This window comes from Lontra canadensis, unplaced genomic scaffold, assembly GCF_010015895.1.
Source record: "Lontra canadensis isolate GAN:19392208 unplaced genomic scaffold, GSC_riverotter_1.0 scaffold114, whole genome shotgun sequence".
Lineage (NCBI taxonomy): Eukaryota > Metazoa > Chordata > Mammalia > Carnivora > Mustelidae > Lontra > Lontra canadensis.
Genome location: NW_022631108.1, coordinates 5,530,120 through 5,556,151, shown reverse-complemented (window position 1 = coordinate 5,556,151; position 26,032 = coordinate 5,530,120).

Sequence of the window (26,032 nt, the reverse complement as noted above, 5' to 3'; positions counted from 1 at the left end):
GAACATTATAAAACAATGATGAAAGAAATTAAAGATGATATAACCAAAGAAAAAGATATATCATGCACACAGCTTGGAAGAATTAATATTTTAAAATATCTACATTACGTAAGGAAATCTACAGATATAATGTAATCTTTATCAAAATACCAATAACATTTTTATAGAACTAAGATAAATAATTTTAAACTTTATATGAAAACACAGAAGACCTCAAATAGTGAAAGCAATGTTGAAAAAGAAGAACAAAGCTAGAGGTACCACAATCCTAGATTTCAAAATATACTACAAAGTAGTAATCAAAACATATTTTACTGTCACAAAAATAGACAACACATAGATCAATGGAACAGAGAGCCCAGAAATAAACCCACACTGCTAGGGTCAATTAATTTATGACAAAAGAAACAAGAATATACAATGGGAAAATAATATTTTCCATAACTGGTGTTTTGAAAACTGGACAGTTACATGCAAATGAATCAACTTGACCACTTTTTTTTTACACAATACATAAGAGTAAACTCAAAATGGATTAAAGACCTAAATGTGAGGTTTGAAAACATAAAACTCCTAAAAAAACAGGCAATAATCTCTTGGAAATCAACCTTAGCAAGGTATTTAAGGATATGTCACCTCAGGCAATGAAAACAAAGTCACAAATAAACTATTGGAATATACTAAAATGAAAAATCTTTTGCATAGCAGAGGAAACCATCAACAAAATGAAAAAGTAACCTAGTTGAATGGGAGTAGATATTTGAAAGTGATTTACTCAATAGCAGGTTAATATCCAAAATGCGTCAAAACATACAATTCAACGCCAAAAAAAAAAAAACCAACAACAATCCAATTAAAAAGTGGTCAGAATATCTGAATAGATATTTTTCCAAATAAGACATACAGATGTTCAAAAGACACATGAAAAATGCTCATAATCACTAATCATCAAGGAAATGCAATTCAAAAATACAAGAATTAACAAGTGTTGGGGAAGATGTATAGAAAAGGGGGAAAAAAAGAAAAGGGAACCCCATGCACTGTTAATGAGAATAAAAATTGGGGCAACCACTGTGGAAAACATGGAGATTTGTCAAAAAATTATAAATAGAAATTCCATATGATCCAGTAATTCCACTACTGGGTATTTGCCTAGGGAAAATGAAAACACTAATATATTCATACCTATGGTAATTGAAGCATTATTTACAATAACCAAGATATGGAAGCAACCTAAGTGTCCATTGGTAGATGAATGGATAAAGAAGCTGTAATATGTACATTCAAAGGAATATTACTCAATCATAAAAAAGAATAAAATGTTGTCTTTTGCAGCATGGATGGATCTAAAAGGGACTATGGTAAGTGAAATAATCAGACAAAGACAAATACTATATGATTCACTTATATATGGAATATGAAAGAGAAAACGAATGAACAAACCATAAAACACTGTCTTTCATATACAGAGAATAAACTAATCATTGCCAGAGGGAAGGAGAGTGGGGAGATAGAACAGATAAAGGGGACTGAGAAGTACAAACTTCCAGTGATAAAATAAGTCATGGAGATGAAAAGTACTACATGGGGAATATCATCAATAATATTGTTATAACATTTTATGATTTCATATGGCAACTACATTATCCTGGTGAGCATTGTGAAATGTACAAAATGTATAAAACTGCACACATGAAAATATTATAACACTTTATGTTAATTATACTGTAATAAAAATAATGGACTTGTTAAAAACAAGTTTATTTTTTAAAGGATTGTATTTATTGATTTGAGAGTAAGAGAGAAAGAACTCAAGCAAGGTGGAGGAGCAGGGGGAGAGGGAGAAGCAGATTCCCTGCTAAGCAGAGAGCCTGATGCAGGGCTCAATCCCAGGACCCTGAGATTGTTATCTGAGCCAAAGGCAGATGTTTGACTGAGCAACCCAGGCTCCCCCAAAACAAGTTTATTTTTTTTTAATTTAAACAAATAGCATTGTCAATCACATGAAATTAATGTTATTTTATTTGATTTAGTTCATTCCTTTGTAATTACTTTTTATATTTGTTTTGAAATTTTTACAATATTTATATAAAAGTTATAAAAGCAAGAAATATATCATTTGTGTACTAAAGTAATATGAAAAATCATTTATATAAATATTAAGTGTCAGTAAAATTGGCTTTTGAAAGGGAGCACTTCTGAAGTTTGAGAAGCCTTCGTATGGCAGTTGTATTGTGGAGTAATAGTATTGTCAGTTATAATCAGTTTTACCACTGCCTAGTTGTGTGACCTTGGACAAGTTTCTTAACCTCACTCTCAGTTCCCTCATCTGTGAAATGGGAGTAATTAATACTGATCCCACAGGTTGTTGTAAAGATTAAATACACTGGTACATAGTAAATATTTTAAAATGTTAATGATTAATAGTTGTTATTCTAAAAACTAACAATATTTCTCACAAAAAACATGGATGTAACCCCAAAATACCTGTCCACAGACACTACAAATTTCTTGGAAATGGTTCACCAGTTGAAAACTACTTGACATGCCAAAAAATGAATCACGAAACACTACGTCAAAAACTAATGATGAACTGTATGGTGACTAACATAACATAATAATAATTAAAAAAAAAGAAAACTACTTGACACTTCCAAAATAGTTGTCATATCCACACCATTGAATAAGTGATACTCAGAGCCAGAGACTAATGAAGAAAGTCTTATTGTGTATGATTCTGGTAGTCATATATGATAATTTTATGTCTGCTCATAGTGTTGTACTTTGACATTTCCTTGGATTAAAATTGTGTTATAAACACTCTTTGCATTTTGCAAGATTGTTTATCTTTAAATAATAAACCTATGATTTATTTTCAAGAAATATGTAAAACTAAATATCTTGAAAATCTTCCCTCTACCATACATTTGAAAATGTGGATATAAGTAGAACTTTACATATAAGAACTCAGGAAAATAAAGAAATGCTTATAGGCCCCAAAAGGAAACTCAAAACCAGTACAATAACTGATGTAATGCTGCAGCTACTTTGGGGGGAGTTGTTTAGCCTTGATGATTAAAGGGTATTAGTTTTAATTACCTTAGGTTCACATGAGGTGGATAATTGAAATGAAAGTTCCTACCTAAAGCAGAAATAATATAAGAACTCAAGCTAAGTAAAGGCAGAGACTAAAAAAATTCCATTTACATAAGAGGAAAAATTTTGTTTTATCCTCTGCCCTGAGTCACAAATAAAAAGTATTCTCTAAGAATTTATAGCAATAGGTCTGCGTTCACCTGCTTTAGGGATTTGAATTTAGATAATTTGCAAAGTCCTGCCAATAAATTAAAAATGTTCTTAAGCTGATAATACCCAGGAATTATTTGCCCAAAGCAGTGTAAATCTTAGTGAAGCAACACTTTCCCAGCTGGACAAGATTTCTACAGATCATTGGTTCTTGATATGTATTCCAGGGATCAACAGTATTAGCATCGCTTGAAACTTGTTATAAATGCATATTCTAGGACCCCAACCAAAACTTGCTAAATCTGAGTTGACATCTAATAGTCTGTATTTTACAGAGCCCTCCACATGATTTTTATGCATACTCACATTTGAGAATAATGCTCTAGAACCTAAATTGCAAGTTGTAAAACTTCTCAGAAAACAGCATTTCATAAATAATTCAACTCCATCTGACCCACATCAAGATTTGGGACAAATTTAATGTCACACAGCATGAGTTAAAGAATAGACTTTATTAAGAGAACTTTTATAAGCCAAGGAAACTTATGCAAGGGGATTAAAAGCAATGATCCCCCTCGCCTGGGTGGCTCAGTGGGTTAAAGCCTCTGCCTTCAGCTCAGGTCATGATCCCAGGGTCCTGGGATCAAGCCCTGCATCAGGCTCTCTGCTTAGCAGGAAGCCTGCTTCTTCCTCTCTCTCTCTACCTGCCTCTCTGCCTACTTGTGATCTCTGTCTGTAAAATAAATAAATAAAATATTTTAAAAAAAAGCAATGATCCCCTTGATCCTAGGAAGGCATGGGTCCTTATGACCAAGCATCACCTATAAAAGTTTACTGGAACCTGGGTATGTTATTCCATCGTGTGGACCTATGACCCAATAAGAAAGTGTAGTCCTGTGATTCAACCATTCTACTGGGCTAGTGTGAAAAAGCAGTCTTGTCAGTGGAGAACTACATGGGCAGTTAGACATTAGGCAGTCTGGATTTAGAAGATCAGATGTATACAAAAATTCTCTTGTAATGCTATTTGGCTATAATTTGGAGAACTTGGTGACAGTGGGGTCCTTGTTTAGAGGAAGAAAGCACAAGGCCAGGGAGAAGCTGGGTTTAGTTGCAAACTCCCTTTCTGGGAAGAGGAGAAACCTCTGTTCCCAGTGAGATATTTGTCAAACCAACTCAAAGTGAGCTCCTAGATCATTTTTATATAATCCTGGTCTGCTTTATAAGGAAAATTGAATTTCAAATATTTTTAATTCTGACAACTGAATAATCATTATGTCAAGTTTTTCATCCAGACTGTTGTTTATTTTATGAAGTCAATAACTGTTAAAAATCTAAAAAAATAAAAAAAGGTAAATAAGGATAAACAGGGAAAGGAGGAAGATAGAGAAGAAATCAAAATAAAATTATGAAACAGTGAAAGCTCTAAGAAATATTTCATAATAGAAACCTATATTTGTATTGCTGAAGAAGTTTTTATAATAGAAGCCCTGGTCATAAAATCCTGCTCCTTGTATCACAATCACTGAAGAGAAAATTAATGATCTGGATGATAAATCAAAGAAACTTAACTATAGTACAGGACTAAGAACTAAAGAGAAAAATATATGAAAGAGAAGTTCAGATACATAGAAAATCGAATTAGAAAGTCCAACATACATGGACACTGAGTTACAGAGGATAGGCTAGAGAAAATAGATGAGAAGCAATAGTCAAATAAATAGTCATATTAAATTATAATAGTTTACAGTTATGTTAAATTATAGTTATATAAACTATAATGGCTTATAGTTTTCCAGAATTAATGAAAAATACAAATACACAAAAACATGAGCTAGAGTTTAAACTGAGAAAGATAAATAGAACTAAATACAAGCCTATACACACCATAGAGAAAATGCACATCAAATATAGAAAGATCTTAAAGTAAATCAGAAATGAAAGAATACCTACAAATAAGAAATAGACATGAAACTTCTCTATAGCAGTAATATAAAAAAGAGTCCACGAAACATCAGTTTTGAAAGAAAAATTACTGCCTACTTAGATTGTTTTTTATTGAAGTATAGACATACAATACCCTATTAGGTTTAGGTGTACATCATAGTGATTTAATATTTTTATAACATTATGGAATGATCTCTACAATAATTCCAGTTACTATCTATCAACATACAAAGTTATTACAATATTATTGACATATATTCTCTATGCTGTCCAAGAGATTACTGCTTATGCTTTTTTTTAGGAGCTTATGATTTCATGTATCACATTTATGCTTTTAATGTTTTTTGAGTTTATTTTTGTGTGTGATGTGAGAACATGGTCCAGTTTCATTCTTGTGTATTTAGCTGTCCAATTTTCAAAATACCATTTTTTGAAAAGACTATTTTTCCCCACTGTATATTCTTGGCTCTTTTGTCATAGATTTATTGACCACATAGGTATAGGTTTATTTCTGGGCTCTCTATCCACTTCCATTGACCTATGTGTCTATTCAATCAGTCCATTAATTTGATGAATCAATTCATTAGCATCTTAAACTACAATACTAAAATCTATGAAAATAACATTTAATGTAACATTCTTTATTGACTAGTCACTACTTATTACTTGCTGGAAATGAAGAATTGCTGGTTGGTATGTGGAAAGATGAATATGTAATTTGAATATGTTTGTTAAAGTTAATGCCCAGGATTATTTAAATTCACTATTCTTACTATATGCTGTGAGATTATGCAGTCTTCCATAATTTTTCTTTAATTGAACTACAGAAAAACCATCATTTGCCATGAAATTGTTGATATTCACTTGTAAATACATCAGTTATGTGGGAAGTTCTCTCTGTTCTTAATCTCATTAATAGAGTTATTACCCTATTAGTTCATTTCCATGGCACTGAATCGAAGTCTTATTTTATTGATAACTAAAACAACTGAAGCTCATGCTTTATAAAAATGCCCCTCAGTAGTGACACATTATACCAAAAATAGAGGTTATATTTAAATAATAATTGAAATGAAACTTCAAAATCTCTTGGAAATTTAAAGCACACCATTGAATTTAGGACTCGAGGTTAACTGAAGGAGTGATGTCAACAAGATGGCAGAAGGAGATACCAACCTTCATCTGCCAACCAAAATTGAAACAGCTATCCACAAACAAAAATTGTGGTAGGAGGGCACAAGAAACAAATTAAGAACTTACAGCAACATGGTGAAGCAAAAATATGGAAAATTCCTGCAAAAAGTAGGGAAAGTATCTCTGAGGAGATCAGCTTAGCCAAGACCTTTGGAAGTGATGAGGAACAAAGGACAAAAGTGGGCATTATCAGGATCAGACACACAGGAGATGTGACCATGGTCCCCAGTGGCCTTCTCTGTGGAGGACCTGTGCAGTCTTTACCAATGAGGAGTTTTGCCACTCTGCAAGCCACAGACTCCCTGCAGCTTCTGGAGTGGATAACTCTGAAGTTTTCATCAGCATGGAACCAAGCAGCTTGTTCCACAGTGGACACTAGTAGCTATTGCCACTGACATCAGCACCAAGCAGCACCACCATGGACCTGCTAGGGAGGGAGATATTATTTAAAGAACAGTTGATTTGCTTCCCTGAGACCAAGACTGCCAACTACCCTCTCCTCCATAAACCTATGTATATTTCATATCCCAGAACCCCAACTTTTCTGTGTGCATCAGCATCTCAGATACCAGAAGAACTGCCACTTCAGACTACCTAATGTCAGGCTCTGGAGTCATTACTTCTCCATGAGTGCATGTGCTCCAGTACCTGATTCTATGACTATTCTACAGGCACTTGCATATCCAGACATCAGTGCAACCACTACTATAAAGGTATGCACAACCTGGACCTGGTGTGTATAGGACCCTCTCAGATATGACACATCCCATGTGAAAATAATAAATCAGGAGGTCCCCAGAAGCCCTGATCACTGAAAACTTCAGTAACCTTTAATGTTGCCACAGACACCTTCAGCCTCAGCCATTGTGAACTTCTGCAATATAGCTGATGCTGAACTCAGTTCACATAGTTGTATGGATACCACACTACTGGACCTTTCCTGGAGATGGAACCCGATTCACTTCACATGCTCACACCCACCCATAGTTGAAAGTCTTTCCCCAACAAAAAAATATTTTATTTATTTGACACAGAGAGAATCACAAGTAGGCAGAGGGGCGGGGGAAGCAGGCTCCCTGCTGAGCAGACAGTCCAATGCAGGGCTTGATCCCAGGACCCTGAGATCATGACCTGAGCTGAAGGCAGAGACTTAACCCACTGAGCCACCCAGGCTCCCCCCAGTCTTTAAATCTTGTAGAGGTGGTTATTCCATTGAATGCTCACACCTCAATAGGAGGCTGCACAATACATGGCAATCAAGGAAACAGGCTATCACCAAAGAGAAAGTATAATTTTCCAGTAACCAACCTCAAAGGAAAGCAGGTCTACAAGTTACTAGAGAATTCAAAATAACTTTTACAAGGAAGTTCAGTGAGTTACAAGAAAACACAGGAAAATTAATAAAATTAGGAAAACAATACACAAACAAAAGTTGAAGCTTAATGAGATAGAAATAATTACAGTGAACTAAACAAAAATTGGAGGGTTGAGGAATACAATGAAGAAAATTTTAAAAATGTAATAGAGGGGTGCCTGGACGGTTTAGTTGTTAAGCATCTGCCGTTGGCACAGGTCATGATCCCAGGGTCCTGGGATTGAGCCCCACATTGGACTCCTTACTCAGCAGGAAGCCTGCTTCTCCCACTCCCACTGCTTGCATTTCCTTTCTTATACTCTTTCTCTCTCTCCATCAAATAAATAAATAAAATGTTTTTTAAAAATGCAATAGAGAGCATCAGGATTAGCCTAGATCAAACAGAAGAAAGGATCAGTGAACTCAAAGACAGTCCATTTTAAATTACCCAGTTTAAGAAGAAAAAAAAATGAAAAATGAAAAAAAAAATGAAAAAAAAAATGAGGAAAGCTTTTTGAATTTTGTGTCATCATCAAGCAAAATAATATTGGTATTATGGAAGTCCCAGAAGAAGAAAGAGAGAAGGGACAAAAAGATTATGGGGAAAAATGGCTGAGATCTTCCCAAATCTGGAAGGAGATATGGACATCCAGGCACATGAAGCTCATAGGTTCCCATACAGTTCAACCCAAAGAAGACTTCACTAGTATGTATTATAATAAACCTGTCAAAAATCAAATACAAAGAATTTTGAAGGTAACAGGAGAAAAAAATTAAAAAAAAATGTTCTATACAAGGGAACAGCTATATGGATATCAGCAAACTCAGCAGAAACCTAGAAGGCCTGGAGAAAGTGAGAAGATACATTCTAAGTCCTGACAGGAAAAAAGAAAAAGAAAGAAAAACAAGAGCGAGAATACTTTATTCACTGAGACTGTCCTTCAGAGATGAAGGAGGAGAAGCAAAGACTAGCCAAGATAAACAAAAGTTGATAGAGTTCATCACAACTAGACCTGCCTTACAATAAATGCTAAAATAAGTTATTCATGTTAAAATGAAAGGACACTAATTAGAAACATGGAAGCATATGAAAAGATAAAACTCACTGGTTGAGTTTAGTATATATTCAAATTTGGAATACTCCAATACTTGGTAGTAATATATAAGTAATACATAAGTCATTACTTGAAGTAATATACAAGTAATATATAGTATAACGTTAAAAAACAACAGTATTAAAAATAACTATAGCTACAATACTTTTGATGGATATAAAATATTAAAAAATGCAATAGTGACATTAAAAACATACACTATGGGATGGTATACAAGTATATAGATTATGTATATGATCAAAGTTAAGTTGTTATCAGCTTAAAATAGACTTGTGATAACTATGAGATGATTTATGCAAGTTTTATGGCAGTCACAAAACAAAATCTTTAGTAGATACACAGAAGATGAAGAGAAACAATCAAAGCATACCACTATGGGAAATTATCAAATCACAAAGGAATATAGCAAAAGAGGAAGAAAGGAACAAAAGAATTACACAAGAACCAGAAAATAATCAAAGGTTGACAATAATAAATTCCAAATTATCAATAATTACTTTAAATGTTTATGAATTAAACTCATCAACCTGAAGACATACAGTGGATTACTGGATAATAACAAAAAGCCCCCAACAATATGCTGTCCATGAGAGACTTGTTTCAGCTTTAAGGACACAGATAGGCTTAAAGTGAAGGAATGAAAAAAAGACATTCCAAATGAAAGTGAATATGGGCAACTATACTTATCTCAGAAAATATTGACTTTAAATCAAACATTGTAATAAGAGACAAAGAAGATAATAAAAGAAAAAAAATCAATAAGATATAAGAATTATGTACATTTATATATTGATATGCATACTATTATACATATAATTACATCTACAAATATATTTTATAATATACATCTGACATCAGAATGCCTAAATATAGTAAGAAGTGTTAACACATCTAAAGCAAGTATTAGCCATCAATGTAATAATAGTAGGGGAATGCAATACCTCACTTTAAAAATGGAAAGTTCAGTAGATATAAAATCAATAATGAAATATTGGACTTAAATCACAATTTATACCAAATGAATCTAACAGACATCTACAGAAGACATTCTATCCAACAGTAGCATAATATGCATTTTTTTGAGCACAAAGAATTTATCAAGGATAGATCATATGCTAGTTCACAAAAGGAGTCTTAACAAATGTAAGAGAATTTAAATTATATCAAGTATCTTTTCCAAATACAATGGTATGAAACTAGAAATAAAGAACAGGGGGAAATCTGAAAAATCACAAATATGTGTACATTAAACAATACATTCCTGAACTACAAACAGATCAAAGAAGAAACCAAAAGGGAAATTAAAAAAAAATATATTGAGAAAAGTGAAAATGGAAATATACTGGAACTTATGAGACACAGGAAAAGCACTTCTAATAGGAAAGTATATAGTGATTCTAAAAATATCAAATAAATAAGCTAACTTTATACCTCAAAGAAAAAGCAAAAAGAAAAAGAAAAAAAAAAACAGGTTAACGTTAGAAGAAAGGCCATAACAAAGGTTAGAGAAGAAATACATGAGATAAAGAACAGAAAACAGTAGAAAAGATCAATGAAACTAAGACCTGGGTCTTTTGGAAAGATAAAATTAATGAATACTAGTTAAGATGTGAAGAAAAATAATAACTTTTATACACTGCATGTGCACACGTAAACTCACAGAGTCATTATGGAAAATAGTGTAGAGGTTTCTCAAAAAAATAGAATTGTCATATGATCCAGCAATCCCCCTGCTGGGCATATAACCAAAGGAAATGAAATCAGGTACTTGAAGAGACATCTGAAAGGGCATTTTCATCACAGCATTATTCACAATAGTTAATATATGGAAATAATGTGTCCACTGACAAATGAATGGATAAAGAAAATACCAGATCAATATAAAAAAGAAGAAAATTCTTCCATTTGTGACAAAATAGATAAACTTGGAGGACATTATGCTATCTAACATAAGCCAGACAAAGACAAAAACTATATAGTATCACCTACATGTGGAATGTTAAAAAAAAAAAAAAACAGATGTCATAGAAGCAGAGAATAATTGTGGTTTACAGGAGCTGGATTGGGTGGGAGGGAGAAAGGGCAAGATGTTTCCCAAAGGAAATAAACATTGTCATGAGGGTAATAAGTTCCAAGGATGTAATATACAGCATGTGACTATAGATTAAAAACAACAACTATATGGCATGCTTGATTTTACGAGACAGATCTTAAGCATTTTCACCAAAAACAACAACAACAAAAAGAAATCACTGATTAGGTAAAACTACAGGAGGTGATGGATGTGTTAACTAACTTGATTGTGATAATAATTTTATAATGTATCTGTATATCAAGTCATCACCTTGTGTAATTTATATAAATACAATGTTGTTTATTATATTTAAATAAGCTCAGGGAATAAATGATAACTGTTATAATAATCTTCAGAAAAATTGAGAATTATTACTTTACACACTCTTTCTTGTGAAGGAAGTAATTAAGTGAGATACTCCAAAAAGTTCAACTATAACCAAGGTAAAAACTTGATATGAAATTGTAATTCATAGCAATCAACACCACAGAAATTTAAACATTATAAGATAATATTACAAAAAAATTATGATAAAAATTTGACAACCTAGAAAAAATGTATAAATTCCTAGAACATACAACATAAAACTGAAACAGTAAAAAATAGAAAATTTGAACAGACTAACTGCCAGCAAGGAGATTGAATCAGTAATCAAAAAACCCTAATAAACAAAAGTTCAGAACCAAATAAATTCAGAGAAAAATTCTACCAAACACTTCAAAAGGAAATATCTATTCTTCTCAAACTATTTTGAAAAATAGAAGCAGGAAAACTTCTAAATTTATGAAGAGGCCAATATCACTCTGATACCAAAACCAGATACAGACACCACCAAAAAAGAGAACTGCAAGCCAATATCCCTGATGGACATGGTAGCAAAAATCCTCAACCAAATACCAGCTAACTGAATGTAACAATACATTAAGCAAACAAACAAACAAACAATTTTGGAATTTTGGGATTTATTCCTTGGATGTAAGGTGGTTCAACATTTGCAAATCAATTGGTGTGATACATCACATCAATAAGAGAAAGGATAAGAACCATATGATCACTTTATAGACACAGAAGTTTTTTTTTTTAATTTCTTTTCAGCGTAACAGTATTAATTGTTTTTTGCACCACACCCAGTGCTCCATGCAATCCATGTCCTCTCTAATACTCACCACCTGGTACCTCCAACTTCCTACCCCCCCCCTTCAAAACCCTCAGATTGTTTTTCAGAGTCCATAGTCTCTCATGGTTCACCTCCCTTTCCAATTTCCCTCAATTCCCTTCTCCTCTCCATCTCCCCTTGTCCTCCATGTTATTTGTTATGATCCACAATTAGGGAAACCATATGATAATTGACTCTCCCTGCTTGACTTATTTCACTCAGCATAATCTCTTCCAGTCCCATTCATGTTGCTAAAAAAGTTGGGTATTCATCCTTTCTGATGGAGTCACAATGCTCCATAGTGTATATGGACCACATCTTCCTTATCCATTCGTCCATTGAAGGACGACCACAGTTTGGCGACCGTGGCCATTGCTGCTATAAACAGTATTTTTCAACGAGCTGGAGCAAATACCCCTATAACAAAATACCCCTATAACCCCTATAGCAAATACCCCTATAAACATTGGGGTACAGGTGGCCCTTCTTTTCACCACATCTGTATCTCTGGGGTAAATACCCAGAGGTGCAATTGCAGGGTCATAGGGAAGTTCTATTTTTAATTTCTTGAGGAATCTCCACACTGTTTTCCAAAGTGGCTGCACCAACTTGCATTCCCACCAACAGTGTAAGAGGGTTCCCCTTTCTCCACATCCTCTCCAACACACGTTGTTTCCTGTCTTGCTAATTTTGGCCATTCTAACTGGTGTAAGGTGATATCTCAATGTGTTTTTAATTTGAATCTCCCTGATGGCTAGTGATGATGAACATTTTTTCATGTGTCTGATAGCCATTTGTATGTCTTCATTGGAGAAGTGTCTGTTCATATCTTCTGCCCATTTTTTAATATGATTGTCTGTTTTGTATGTGTTGAGTTTGAGGAGTTCTTTCTAGATCCTGGATATCAACCTTCTGTCTGTACTGTCATTTGCAAAAGTCTTCTCCCATGGGTTGCCTCTTTGTTTTGTTGACTGTTTCCCTTGCTGTGCAGAAGCGTTTGATCTTGATGAAGTCCCAGAAGTTCATCTTTGCTTCTGTTTCCTTTGCCTTTGGAGACATACCTTGAAAGAAGTTGCTGTGGCTGATATCGAAGAGGTTACTGCCTATGTTCTCCTCTAGGATTCTGATGGATTCCTGTCTCACGTTGAGGTCTTTATCCATTTTGAGTTTATCATTGTGTACGGTGTAAGAGAATGGTCGAGTTTCATTCTTCTACATATAGCTGTCCAATTTTCCCAGCACCATTTATTGAAGAGACTGTCTTTTTTCCACTGTATATTTTTTCCACCTTTGTTGAAGATTATTTGACCATAGAGGTGAGGGTCTATATTTGGGCTCTCTACTCTGTTCCACTGGTCTATGTGTCTGTTTTTATGCCAGTACCATGCTGTCTTGGTGATCACAGCTTTGTAGTAAAGCTTGAAATCAGGTAACGTGATGCCCCTAGTTTTATTTTTGTTTTTCAACATTTCCTTAGCAACTCGGGGTCTCCTTTGATTCCATACAAATTTTTGGATTATTTGCTCCAGCTCGTTGAAAAATACTGGTGGAATTTTGATCAGAATGGCATTAAAAGTATAGATTGCTCTAGGCAGTATAGACATTTTAACAATGTTTATTCTTCCAATCCAAGAGCATGGAATGGTCTTCCATCTTTTTGTATCTTCTTCAATTTCTTTCATGAGTGTTCTGTAGTTCCTCGAGTACAAATCCTTTACCTCTTTGGTTAGGTTTATTCCCCGGTATCTTATGGTTCTTGGTGCTATAGTAAATGGAATCGATTCTCTAATTTCCCTTTCTGTATTTTCATTGTTAGGGTATGAGAAACTCACTGATTTCTGTACATTGACTTTGTATCCTGCCACATTGCTGAATTGCTGTATGAGTTCTAGTAGTTTGGGGGTGGAGTCTTTTGTATTTTCCATATGAAGAATCATGTCATCTGCGAAGAGAGAGAGTTGGACTTCTTCATTGCCAATTTGGATACCTTTCATTCCTCTTTGTTGTCTGATTGCTGTTGCTAGGACTTCTAATACTATGTTAAACAAGAGTGGTGAGAGTAGGCATCCTTGTTGTGTTCCCGATCTCAACAAGAAGGTTGCGAGCTTTTTCCCATTGAGGATGATATTTGCTGTGGGTCTTTCATATATAGATTTTATGAAGTTCAGGAATGTTCCCTCTATCTCTATACTTTTAAGCGTTTTAAGCAGGAACGGATGCTGGATTTTGTCAAATGCTTTTTCTGCATCCATTGAGAGGACCATGTGCTTCTTCTCTCTTCTCTTATTGATTTGTTCTATCACATTGATTGGTTTGTGAATGTTGAACCATCCTTGTAGCCCAGGGATGAATCCCACCTGGTCATGGTGGATAACCTTTTTAATGTGCTGTTGGATCCTGTTTGCTAGGATCTTGTTGAGAATCTTAGCATCTGTATGCATCAGGGATATTGGCCTGAAGTTCTGCTTTTTGGTGGGGTCTTTGCCTGGTTTGGGGATCTGGGTAATGCTGGCTTCATAGAAAGAGTCTGGAATTTTTCCTTCTGCTTCAATATTTTGAAGCAGCTTCAGGAGAATAGGTGTAATTTCTTCTTTGAAACTTTGGTAGAATTCCCCAGGGAATCCGTCAGGTCCTGGGCTCTTGTTTTTTGGGAGGTTTTTGATCACTGCTTCAATCTTGTTACTAGATATCGATCTCTTCAGGTTGTCAATTTCTTCCTGGTTCAATTTTGGGAGTTTATAGTTTTCCAGGAATGCATCCATTTCATCTAGGTTGCTTAGCTTATTGGCATATAACTGTTGATAATAACTTCTGATGATTGTTTCTACGTCCTTGGTGTTAGTTGTGATCTCTCCCTTTTCATTCATAATTTTATGAATTTGGGCTTTCTCTCTTTTCTTTTGGATTAGTGTGGCCAATGGTTTATCGATCTTATTGATTCTTTCAAAAAGCCAGCTTCTAGTTTCATTGATACGTTCTGCTGTATCTCTGGTTTGTACCTCATTGATCTCTGCTCTAATCTTGATTATTTCCCTTCTTATGTGTGGAGTTTGTTTGATTTGTTGTTGATTCTCCAGTTCTTTAAGGTGTAGAGACAGCTGGTGTGTTCTGGATTTTTCAATTTTTTTGAGGGAGGCTTGGATGGCTACGTATTTCCCCCTTAGGACCGCCTTTGCTGTATCCCATAGGTTTTGGACCGAAGAGTCTTCATTCTCATTGGTTTCCATGAATTGTTTAAGTTCTTCTTTGATCTCCTGGTTGATCCAAGCATTCTTAAGCAAGGTCGTCTTTAGCTTCCAGGTGTTTGAGTTCCTTCGGAACTTTTCCTTGTGATTGAGCTCCAGTTTCAAAGCATTGTGATCTGAGAATATGCAGGGAATAATCTCAGTCTTTTGGTATCGGTTGAGTCCTGATTTGTGACCCAGTATGTGGTCTATTCTGGAGAAGGTTCCACGTGCACTTGAGAAGAATGAGTATTCTGTTGTTTTAGGGTGGAATGTTCTGTATATATCTCTGAGGTCCATCTGGTCCAATGTGTCATTTAATGCTCTTGTTTCTTTATTGATTTTCTGCTTCGATGATCTGTCTATTTCTGAGAGAGGCATGTTAAGGTCTCCTACTATTAATGTATTCATATCAATATGACTCTTTATCTTGATTAACAGTTTTCTTATGTAATTGGCTGCTCCCCTATTGGGGGCATAGATATTTACAATTGTTAGATCATCTTGGTGGATAGTCCCTTTAGAATTATGGAGTGTCCTTCTGTAACTCTGACTACAGTCTTTAGTTTAAAATCTAATTTATCTGATATGAGAATCGCTACCCCAGCCTTCTTTTGAGGCCCATTGGCATGAAAGATGCTTCTCCAACCCTTCACTTTCAGTCTGGGTGTATCTTTATGTTCAAAATGGGTCTCTTGTAGACAACGTATGGATGGGTCCTGTCGTTTTATCCAATCTGCAACCCTGTGTTGTTTTATGGGTGCATTTAGGCCATCCACATTGAGAGTGATTATTGATAGATAGGTTTTTATTGACATCGTGTTACCTTTGAAGTCTTTCTTTCTGTAGATTGTCTCTATATTTCTGTTCAATGCTTTTCTTAAGATTTTTCCTCTTTTATAGAACCCCCCTTAATATTTCTTGCAGTGTCGGCTTGGTGGTTGCATAGTCTTTTAAGCCTTCCCGGTCTTGGAAACTCTTTATCTCTCCATTAATTTTGGATGTCAGTCTTGCTGGATAAAGTATTCTTGGCTCTTGTTCTTCTCATTTAGTGCCCTGAATATATCTTGCCAGCCCTTTCTGGCTTGCCAGGTTTCTGTGGACAGGTCTGACGTTATTCTGATGGGCTTTCCTCTGTACATAAGGAGTCTCTTTGTCCTAGCAGCTTTCAAGAGATTGTGTCCACAATTATGATTCTTCAATTTGACTACAAGCTGCCTTGATGTTTTTTTGGAATCTATAATCTTGGGTTGAGTTCGTTCGGCCTCTAGTACATGAATGCTGGTTCCATTCATGATATTGGGAAAATTTTCATGAAGAAGTTGTTCCACTATATCTTCTAGACTTTTTTCTTTCTCCTCCCCTTCAGGGATTCCAATAATTCTGACATTGGAACGTCTCATGGCATCATTTATTTCCCTGATTCTGTTTTTGTGGCTTCTAAGCTGTTTGTTCCAGGCTTCCTCCTGATCTTTTCTATCTGTTTGTCCTCCAGATCACTAATTCTATCTTCTGTCTCAGTTACCCTAGCTTTGAGAGAATTTAGATTAGATTGGAACTCATTGAGAGCTTGTGAACCTCATCCCTGGTAGCTTTCAGCTCTGCCCTAATATTCGAACTTCATCCCTGGTCTCTTTCAGTTCTGCCCTAATCAATTCTGTTTGGTCATCCATGGCTTTCTCCAACCTAGCTATTGTCTGGATAATTGTTAGCTTGAATTCTCTTTCCGACATATTGTCTATGTTGATAGCCATTAGCTCTGTTGCAGAAGGCCCATCCTCTGTATTTTTCTTCTGTTGGGCATTCTTCCTCCTAGTTATTTTGGTAAGAGATGACTGAACAGATGTAGCTGGATGTATCGACCGTGGTGCAGTCAAGGTGAACCGTGGAATGCTTCTGAGCAATCAGGGTTCCCCACCCAAACAAGAGAAAAAAGAAAAGAAAAAGAAAAAAAAGAGAGAGAGAGGAAAAAAAGGGAAGATAAAAGAGAAGGTTCAGCCCAAATGGGCCCCAAGGTAAGATTTATGAAGTATACAAACAAAAACAGACAAACAAAAAGACTGATAAAATTATATGACAAGAGAAAAAAAAATATATATAAGCAAATAAAGGAAGAACTTCATCAAAAAGAACCCCAAGGATAAGATTTATATACTATCAGGACAAATACAAATACAGAGAAACACTGGCAGGAGAAAAAGATGGGAAAGTGGTTATAAATTCTCAGTGTGGGTGAAGATGTTTGTTTTGATTCTTCCTGGATGTATCTTGATATTTTTGTTAAAGGACTCAAATTTCCTAAGATAAAGGGGGATTAAAAATTGGTTTACCTATAGGGGTAGCATTCATTGGGGAAATGGGATTACCTTGAAGTTTAACTGTATATGAATATTAGAAAATAAAAATAAAAAAGGAATAAACTAGACTAACCTAAACTAACATTTAGAAAATAAAATTAAAAAAATAGAAATGCAAAAGAAAAACACAGGTGTATGTATCAAAAAGTTCAGTTTAGAAGGTTATTATGGAATTTGATGTACTGGACATCTCACTGTGATGGTGAATAGGTTAAAAAATTATATATATATATATATATATATATATATATATATATATATTTTTTTTTTTTTTTTTTTAAAAAAGAACCAGAATAGTGGGAACGAGTTAAAAATAAAAGTTGTCCTATGAAGTAGTGGTGGTTGTTCTCTTGTAGTTTTTTTTTTTTTTTCTTTCCTGGTTGGTTTTCTGGGGGAGGGGCCTGCCACGTGAGTTTTCAGTCAATGATGTTCCATGAGTTAAGTCCTCCTGCCCCCCTCAAGGGGGTGGGCTCTGAGGAAACCATTTTTTTTTTTCAGGCTTTTGTTCTCTGGAGGTTTTTAATGTTTGTTCACTTTTTTTTCCCTCTCACCTTGACCGCTTTTGATGGTTTTTGTGGGTTTAGAGGAAAGCAAATTGCACCCTGACCCCCCTCTCAGAGAAAAGCATTTGTCTGGTCCCCTGTGGGTGTTGCAGAGTCCACATAAATTCCCCCTTGGCCCTGGCAGAGCAGGTTCCAAGTCGCGGTCCCTGGGGATGCAGGATCTTCTGCTTGTATCCAAAACCACGGCAGCGGTGGCTGTCTGGGCAGCTCCAGACCACCAGAGAGGTTCCAAGCAGTGATCGCACACTGATATTTTCTTGCTGGCCAGGGCTGGGAGTGCCTTGTCTTTTTGGGTCTAAGAGTGCCAGGCTTGCGCATACCTCTCTCAGGGGAGGCTGTGGGTCACGCATGTGTCTCAGGCTCTAAGAGCAGGGCGTGGGTCTGAGAGCACCAGGCAGGGCCTTCGTGCACCTCTCTCAGGGGAGTGTTTGGGGCTCACACTTGTCTCAGGCTCTGAAACAATGTCACGGGTTTAAAAGCGCCAGGCTGGGCCTTCGTGCACGTCTCTCAGGGAGGGTGAGGGGCTCACACATCTCAGGCTCTGTAGCAAGGCTCAGCGTTCTGCTGGCTGGCGAGGCTCCCATCCTCTCACAGGAGCTGGACCTCACGAGTTCTTGGGCATGCTGGTGGCTCAGGGACCAAGACCTGGTTTCTCCACCTCACTCTCTCTGGCTCAGTGCCAGGGGAGGCTGTCCTGGGTCTGGGTACTTAAGCCCCTGTCCCTAGCCACCTGGATTCCCACAATTCCCCCCCCCCCGCAATCCTTTGCTCTTTCTGAGTGCTTTCAACCAGACTCCCAAGTTAATGCTGGTCCCCAGATGCAGGTCACTCTTGTATTAGGGGTATTACTTTCCAATCAGTCGCCTCTGGTGGCTCCCTCCCCTTTTGTTTGTCTTCCGATATCAGTCTGATGTTCCCACTCCGCTTTACCTACCCACTGGTGTCTTCTGCCCCTGTAGAGATCCAGAAGTGTATAATTCTGATCTCAGGCTGATTTCATGGGTGATCGGAGTTCTTTGGTAGGTAATCAGCTCACTTTAGGGTACGGCGCCTCCTCCTAATTCCCCGCCATCTTGTCTCCCCCAGAAGAATCTTTTGACGAAGTACAGTATCCATTCATGATGAAAGTCATCAACAAAGTAGGTTTAGAGGGAACATACCCCAACATAATAAAGGCCATATATTAAAACACGCACACACACACATACACACACACAGTGAACATCTACTCAATGGGGGAAAAACTGAGAGCATCCCCCCTAATGTCAGGAACTAGACAAGAATGTCCACTGTCACCACTTCTACTCAACATAGTACTATAAGTCCTAGCCATAACAATCAGACAACAGAAAGAAATGAAAGACATCTTCCTTCAGTCCTAGCACCATCTACTTGGAAATCTCCATGCCATGAGAGCCAAGTAGAGGAAGAAGCAAATATGAAGGCTGAAGTGTAAAAGAAGAAAGATGAGGCAGAGGTTCAAGTAAACCAAAAGTTTGTGCACCCATAGAATTCACAGGAGCAGAAATCAGGAAATCCAGAGGCCAGGAACACTGGTACAAATTGGTGAACTGCATGCCTATTTTCTAGAGCTTGTTTCAATGGATCTAGATCATCCATCACCATCGAATCACAATGACCACTTTTGATAGACCAATTTGCTAACACCAAAACAGGCCCCTTTGGCCCTTTGCCTTGGATTTGTGACTTCCAGGAATAATTCTGTTTTAATTTCTGTCCAAAAGTAACATGTGTACAATAAATAATCTCTCCTGCTATCTCAAAAAAAGAAAGAAGGACAGAAAGACAGAAAGGAAGAAAGAAAAATAAAAGGCATTCAAGTTGGTAATGAAGAAAGAAAATGATTATTACCTGCAGAGATGACATAATACTATATTTACAAAATCTGTAAAAGACTTGACCAAAAAAACCCACGAGAACTCATAAATGTATTCAGTAAAGTCTCAGGGTACAAATAAATGTACAAAAATCTGTTGCATTTCTATACACCAATAATGAAGCAGGAGAAAGAGAAAATGAGAAAACGATCCCATTTACAATTGTACCAAAAGCAATAAGATACCCAGGAAAAAACATAACCAAAGAGGTGAAAGACCTGTACTCTGAAAACTATAAAACACTGATGAAAGAAACTGAAGATGCCCCAAAATGATAGAAAAAACATTCCATGCTCATGTTGAAAGAACCAATATTGTTTTGCTGTGCTTTTTTTTGAAGAACCAATATTGTTAAGTGTCTATATTATCCAAAGTGATCTAAAAACTTAATATAATCTCTATTAAAATATCAGGAGCATATTTTACATAACAAAAGCAAACAATCTTAAAATTTACATTGAACCATAAAAGACCCTGAATAGCCAAAACCATCTTGGAAAAAAAAAAAAGAATCAAAACAAAGCTGGAAGTATCAAAATTCCAGACTTTAAATTATATTACAAATCTATAGCCATGAAAGGTACTGGTACTAGTACAAAAAAAGACATAGAGATAAATAGATCAGAACTGAAATCCTAGAAATAATCCCATCATTTTTTGTTCAATTTAACTTTGATAATGGAGGGAACATCCAACTGGAAAATGACAGTCTCTTCAACAATGGGAGAACTGGTCACCTATGTGGAAAGAATGAAACTGGACCACTTTCTTACACCACACAAAAATAAACTCAAAATGGACTAAAGACCTAAATGTGAGAACTGAAACCATAAAAATTCTGGAAAAGACCAGAGACAGTATTATCTTTTTTCACATTTCCCTTAACAATATTTTTCTAGATATGTCTCCTGAGGCAAGGAAAACAAAAGCAAAAATAAACTATTGAGACTACATCAAAACTAAAAGCTTCTGAACAGCAAAAGAAACAATCAACAAAACTAAAGAACAACCTAAGGCATGGGAAAAGATATTTGCAGATGATATATCAGATAAAGGACTAGTATCCATGATCTATAAAGAACATATGAAATTTAATACCCAAAAACCAAATAATCCAGTTAGAAATGGGCAGAAGTCATGAATCAATAGTTTTCAAAGAAGATATACAAAAAGCTAACAGAAACACACACACAGAAAATATACTCAATATTGCCCATCATCAGGGAAATACAGATCAAAACTACAATGAGATATCATCTCAAACCTATCAGCATGGCACTGGAAACAACAAACATTGGCAAGGATAGGGAGAAAAGGAACTCTCTTGAATTGTTGGTGGGAATGGAAACTGATGCAACCATTATGGAAAACAGTATGGAGGCTTTTCAAAAAGTTAAAAATAGAACTACATTAAGATTCAGCAATTGAACTACTAGGTATTTACCCAAACAAAACAAAAATACTGATTTGAAGGGATACATGCACCCAATGTTTATAGTAGCATTATCAACAATAGCCAAGTTATGGATAGAGCTCAAGTGTCCATCAACTGATGAATGGATAAAGAAGATGTATATATATATATATATATATATATATATATATATATATATATATATTTGATAATGCTACTATAAACACCTGTTGTTTCCATCTCTACTTTTCACTGCAAAACAATGAAAGTGGTACACTTTGTCATACCACACCAAAAAAACTAAATTCAAAATGGATTAAAGACCTAAATGTGAGACCTGAAACCATAAGACTCCTAGAAGAAGATACAGGCAATAACTTCTTTGACATCAGCTGTAGCAACTTTTTCTAAATATCTCCAGAGACAAGGGGAACAAAAGCAAAAATAAACTACTGGGACTCCATCAAAATAAAAAGCTTCTGCTCAGCAAAGGAAACAATCAGCAAAAGTAAAAGGCAACCTAATGAATAGGAGAAGATATGTGATAATGAAATATTCAACAAAAGGTTTAGTATCCAAAATATATAAAGAAATTTTGTATTAAGGAAAACACATGATCTGATGAGCACTGGGTGTTATATGCAACTAATGAATTATTGAACACTACATCAAAATCTAATGATGCACTGTATGTTGGCTAATTGAACTTAATAAAAAATAAAACCCTAAAAAATGAAATCACACAACTCAACACCGCCAAAACAAATAATCCCATGAAAAAATGGTCAGAAGACATGAACAGACATTTCTCCAAAGAGGACATATAGATATCCAACCGACATATGAAAAGATGTTCATCATCATTTATCATAAGGTGAATGCAATTCAAAACTACAATGAACTGTCACCTCATAATGGTCAGCATGGCTAAAATCAGCAACAGAGGATGACAAATACCACGTGCTTTCACTCATATGTGGAATTTAAGAAACAAAACAAACAAAAGAATAAACTGAAAACCAGTGTCTAAAACACAAAAAGTAAACTGGTTGTTCCAGAGGGCCAGTGGGTGGAAGTTAGGTGAAACAGATGAAGTGGATTTAGAGTACACATATCTTGGTGAGCACTGAGTAATATATAGACTGGTTGAATCATAATAGTGTACACTTGAAACTAATATAGCAATCTATGTTAAGTATAGTACAATTTTAAATAAAAAGGAGAAAAGTTACATTCAAGGGAGGGAAGCCGAAGAGTAAGGGTCCTTGTTTCATCTGCCCCTTATCAAATCATTCTGAACAGCCATGAATTCAATCTGAGATGTAAGAACATGTATTTGGAAATCTACAAGCAGAAAAACGACATCCTATTACAAGGTTGGAGGTGTGGAGTCATGAATCTGTGGGAAAACATTGGAAGATAAATGGAGAGGGGAGGAAGCCTCCATAATCTGGCTACTGGAAAGTGATATAATACCAGAAGCATGAAATCGGAACCCTTAGAAATCTACTCCAATGAGATCTGCTCCAGCGAGCCCCCTTTCTTTTTTTTTTTTTTTAAGATTATTTATTTATTTATTTATTGGAGAGAGAGAGAGAGAGAGAGAGAGAGACAGCATGAGATGGGAGAGGCCAGAGGGAGAAGCAGACTCCCTGCCAAGCATGGAGCCTGATGTGGGACTTGATCCCGGGACTCCAGGATCATGACCTGAGCCAAAGGCAGTCACTTAACCAACTGAGCCACCCAGGCGCCCCCGTGAGGTCCCTTTCTGAAAGGGCTCAGGGGATCAAAAAGGCAGAATTCTAGGTGAGTCACTGTGGTCTCAGGATATCAGGAGGCACAGAAAGAACCAGGCTGCTGGAACCAATAGAGTGCCCAAGCAATGGAGAAACTGGTTATGGTCAGTGAGCCCAAGAGGGACTCTCAGTTTGGGTCACCTTAAGCCACAAGTCAGGCTGGTGGGGAGACCATTCTTCACCTAAGCACCCAGAAAAAGACCAGGTCATGTGGGCCAGTTACCAATCTCTGGGAGGGTCAGAATGACTGTGCCCATGACCAAGTAACAGTTCTGGTGGCAGCCACTCCAGAAAGGACAATAGGGTGACACACAGCCTGGACATGGGAGTACCAGGGCAGGGAGCACATGTGAACTGATGACCCCACAAATGCTCATAGTACCAAAGACGCAAATTGCAGAGATGCTCACAGGTCTTGAGAATCACCCCCAGGAAAAATGCTGTTGGTGCAACCTGCAGGTTTCTATGGAGAGCAGTGCACACAGAAGCAGAGACAGTTTGACCTAGAGAGTTTATTGAAGAAAGGGAGCCATAATCTTGCAGCTCTGGGCCAGAGATCCAGTCAAGGTATTTTTGCTCTGACCCTCTGAAAAGGCAAGAAAAGCCACAAAGAAACAAAAACCACACACAGGACCAGCTCACCTTGAGCCCACCCCTTGACAAGGGGTGGTACAAATCCCTCCAGGCAAAGAAACCTGAGAAACAGAAAAGGACCCCCATCCCCCACCCCCCCAAGAAGACAGACTGGAAGAACAGGTGAATGACAAGGTTATAGATCCCACTGGACTATAAAACTCCAGTGCCAGGGGAAAATAATATATTGAGCTCCAGGTCTTTCCTCACAACTTGTTTTTCCTTCAGTCTAAAATTTATTTATTTATTTATTTGTTTGTTTATTTATTTAACATTTACCCCATTGCAACTAGATTCTGATTTTACTGGTTTATGTTTTTAAGTCGCTTTTTAGCCTTTTTTCACATCTACATTTTTGGGATGTAGTGTCTTCTAACACAGAGACCTAAATTCATTCAGGAACAAGAAGATCACCACACTTTGTCCACCCTGTAAGATTATAGTCTCTCCTTCCCCAACACCTTTTTGTTTTGTTCATTTTGGCCTTGTTTGCTTTTCTGTGGTGGCTTCAGACCCCTTTGGATTTTTTTTTTTAGGGTGCGTTTTACTTGGCTTGTGGTTGATATTTTGGACTTGGCTCATTTTCTCTCCGATCCTTCCTTGGGCAGAATGACTAGAAGGAGGAACTCACAAAAAAGAAGGAACCAGAGGTAATGTTCTCTGCCATAGAGCTAATCAATATGGATATAAGCAAGATGTCAGAGAGAGAATTCAGGATAGCAGTTATAAGATTAATAGCTATGCCTGAAAAAAGCACACGTGAAAATACAGAGCCTCTAAGGGCAGAAATGAGATCCTATCAGGCCAAACTTAAAAATGCTATGAATGAGGTGTAGTCTAAATTGGATGCTGTAACAACTAGGGTCAATGGGGCAGAAGAGAGAATGAGTGATCTAGAGGACAGGCCGATGGAAAGGAAAGAAGCTGAGGAAGAGAGAAAAACAACTAATAGTCCATGAAGAAAGGATTAGAGAATTTATTGGTGCCTCGGAAAGAACCAATGTCAGAATCATCTGGATCCAGGAGGGACTATAAAGAAAGAGGGGGTTAGAAGGTATATTTGAGCAAATCATGGCTGAGGGTTTCCCTAATCTGGGCAAGGAAACAAGCACTCATGTCCAAGAGGCATAGGGGACCCCTCCCAAATTCAATAAATCAGATCAATAACCCAACATATAATAGTGATGTTTGCAAATCTTAGAGCAAAACTCTATCCTGAAAGCAGCCAGGGAGAGGAGATTCCTTATGTACAGAGGAAAAGACATAAGAATAACATCAGACCTATTGACAGAAACCTGGCAGGCCAGAAAGGGCTGAGAAGATACATTCAGAGTACTAAATGAGAAGAACATGCAGCCAAGAATATCCATCAAGGCTGTCGCTCAGAATGGAAGGAGAGATAAAGAGTTGCCAGGATAGACATAAACTGAAAAAAAAAAGGTGACCACAAAGCCAGCCATGTAAGAAATATTAAGGGAGATTCTGTAAGTGAAGAGAGACCCCAAGAGTCACATAGACTACAAAGTAACAGTGATAATCTACAGAAAAAGGGACTATACAGCAATACAATGGAACTAAATTCATATCTTTCAATAGTTACTCTGAATGTAAATGGGATGAATGCTCCCATCAAAAGACACAGGGTTTTAGACTGGATAAAAAGCAGGATCCATCAATATGTGGTCTATAAGAGGTTCATTTTGAACCTAAAGACACCTCCAAATTGAAAGTTACGGGGTGGAGAACAATTTACCACACTAATGGACTTCAAAAGAAAGCAGGGGTAGCAATCCTCATATCAGACAAATTAGATTTTAAGCCAAAGACTGTAATAAGAGATATAAAAGGACATTACATCATACCTAAAGGGACTATACAAAAAGAAGATCTAAAAATTATAAATATCTATGCCCCCAAATTGGGAGCAGCCAATTATTTTTTTTAAGATTTTATTTATTTATTTGACACAGAGAGATCACAAGTAGGCAGAGAGGCAGGCAGAGAGAGAGGAGGAAGCAGGGTCCCTGCTGAGCAGAGAACCCCATGCAGGGCTTGATCCCA